Below are 2,384 nucleotides of genomic sequence, written 5' to 3'. Positions count from 1 at the left end.
GTCTGCTGTTACCAGGGCTGCTACCTAGCATTCTGTGCATCTGCCTGCCAAGGCGCTAGAGCTTGTAAGGCTCTAGTCCAGATGCTGGAAGCTGGATGTTATGAGCAAAGACCCATCAGAGTAATGCAGTGGAACCACGCTGGGCCCATAGTCCTGAGCCTGAGGGTTCAAATCCATCCTCTGCTAGGTATGTGCTCGCTTCTCCCAGATCTGGGCCTTTAAGTGAGGTGGTGGCCTGCCAGGCAGCCTCCTGCCACCTCTGGTTGCCTGGGCTAAAGGCAAGCAGCAGCCCCTGTGTGTGATGAGGGCCTTTTCCCACCCACACTGGCAGGCAGCTCCTGTGGGAAAACAAGGGGGAAGCTCCCAGCACACTAAGCAGCTCTGCAATTATGGCATCTGCGCATCTGCCTGCCAGCCCTAGAGCTCTTATTGCACATTCCTCACATTTGCTTCGAAGCCAAATACCCCCTTTATGCGCCTTACAGCAATGTCTGCATCCCCTGGCAACGAGGCAACTGGGCAGGTCGCTGACAGAGCTGAGCACCACCTTTCCGCCAGCCATCTTTAGAGGAGAACCCCATCCTAGATTCCCCCCTCCCTCCATCAGCACCTCCACATCTGTGGCTCTGAGTGGCAGTAGGATGATTGGGGGCGACTCCGGGGCTGGAAGGGGAGTAAGGTCAGCCTGTAAGGAGTAACCAGGTGGGGCAGACCCAGGGGGAGGCTGTGGGCTGCTGGTCGGTTGTTGGGATCCAAGCTCTAGATCAAAGCTGCACAGCGACCTGACACTCAGGGTTATACCTCGTCAGGGAAGGGCGGCAAGGCCGGCTTTAGGCCGATTCAGCCGATTCGGCTGAATTGGGCCCCGCGCCAAGAGGGCCCCACGCTGCAGCTGTTCACCCCGCCCCCAGCTCACTTCCCCCTCCTCCCCTGCCAGCCCTAGAGCTCGAAAGCACTAATCCAGATAGTGGCGGCTGGGAGCTCCAGGCCAAAGAGCCAGCAGAGTGGCGCAGCGGAAGTGTGCTGGGCCCATAACCCAGAGGTCAATGGATCGAAAACCTCCTCTGCTAGGCCTGCGCTCGTTTCTTTTGGCTCTGGGCCTTCAAGCCAGGCGGCGACCAGAGTCTAGGCTGTGAGGCAAGAGGTGGCTGAGGCGGCAGCCTGCCGGGGAGCTCCCCGGCACCTCTGGCTGCCTGAGCTGAAGGCAAGAGGCAGGCCTAGGCGTGGTGAGGGCCTCCTGTCCCAGAATGAGGCAGCAGTGCTTCCTTTCTGCCCGCTCCCTCCGCCCCACCGGCCGGCGGCTGCTGCGGGAGAACACGAGGGAGGCTCTCAGGATGCTAGGCAGCTCTGTGTGGTTCTCAGGGGAAAGAGCCGAGGCTCCCGACTCCACCTGCCATTGACTCGCGTGGCCCTGCGCTCCGTCAGCCGGGGCGGGCCAGGCTGCGGACGTAACACAGGCTTGGGCAGCATGGCCACGCTTTCCTGATGAGGCCTGAGGCAGGCCAAGAGCTCTGCGCAGCCTAGAGGGAAGTGGGAGGGAGGCAGTCTTCGAGCCGGCGTGTCTCGTCCGTTTCTCCCTTGCCGCTTGGGCGGAGGCGGGAAGGGAGCCAAACATTCCCGGCTGATTGTTTTGCGCTCGGCCTTGATGATTAAGCCCGAGCCTCCGGCATGGCTGCTGGGAGATGGGTTTCTGAATGCCATCCAGCGCGGTCTTCAGGCCACCAGCTGAAAGCACTGAGGCCAAGGAGGACGGTTTTGAGGCAGCAAAAGGGGGCCTTTGAGGCTCCTGGCAGGTCTCGAGGAAGTAGCAGAGGCTTACTGCTGTCGCTGGGTGGGCTCGAACCACCATCCTTTCGGTTAACAGCCGAATGCACTGACCCATTGCGCCACAGAGACATGGCTGGATTGAGCGCAAAAGTCGGGAATCAGCTCAGGGGATAGGTGTGAAGTGGTTAGACAAGAAACAGCAAGGATCTGGACTGGAATGGAGTGAAACTGTATCTTATGTGTGCCTGATGACTGTACGTGTGAGATAGTTCCGTGGGAAGGAGCAGAAAAGAGCAGCATTGGGGCTGCGGTATAGCGCTTGCGTATGCTTTCTTTGACCTGTTTTGCTGTAAGAGTTAACAGGGAGAGATTGTTAGTCGCAGGTCAGTGGGTGGGTATATGCAAATTAGGAGTGTACAGGGAAACCAGTGAGAGGAAGGAAGCTGAAAGACTTCTCTGTCTTTTGAACAGAATGGTGTGTTAACGGTTCTTGCTTTGAATTCCTCCATTGAAGTCATTTCGGGGAAGTGACCCTCACTTAGAGTTACCTAGTTCTCAAAGTCACGTGAATGGTGTTCGGTGCGTGTCTGGGAGCTCGTCATGGTGAGGTAGAAAGC

General features: G+C 58.2%; 1 non-coding gene across 1 annotated transcript; it reads right to left on the bottom strand.

Annotated features, from left to right (window-relative positions):
- Positions 1–1,822: 1,822 nt before the first annotated feature.
- Positions 1,823–1,896, bottom strand: TRNAN-GUU (transfer RNA asparagine (anticodon GUU)). Its single transcript has one exon. It is a non-coding gene; the product is annotated as a tRNA-Asn (tRNA).
- Positions 1,897–2,384: the final 488 nt, after the last annotated feature.

The sequence above is a fragment of the Chrysemys picta genome, chromosome 16, assembly GCF_011386835.1.
Source record: "Chrysemys picta bellii isolate R12L10 chromosome 16, ASM1138683v2, whole genome shotgun sequence".
In the NCBI taxonomy this organism is placed as follows: Eukaryota; Metazoa; Chordata; order Testudines; family Emydidae; genus Chrysemys; species Chrysemys picta.
The sequence above is the reverse complement of the archived record's forward strand: the minus strand, read 5'-3'. Positions and strand labels throughout refer to the sequence as shown.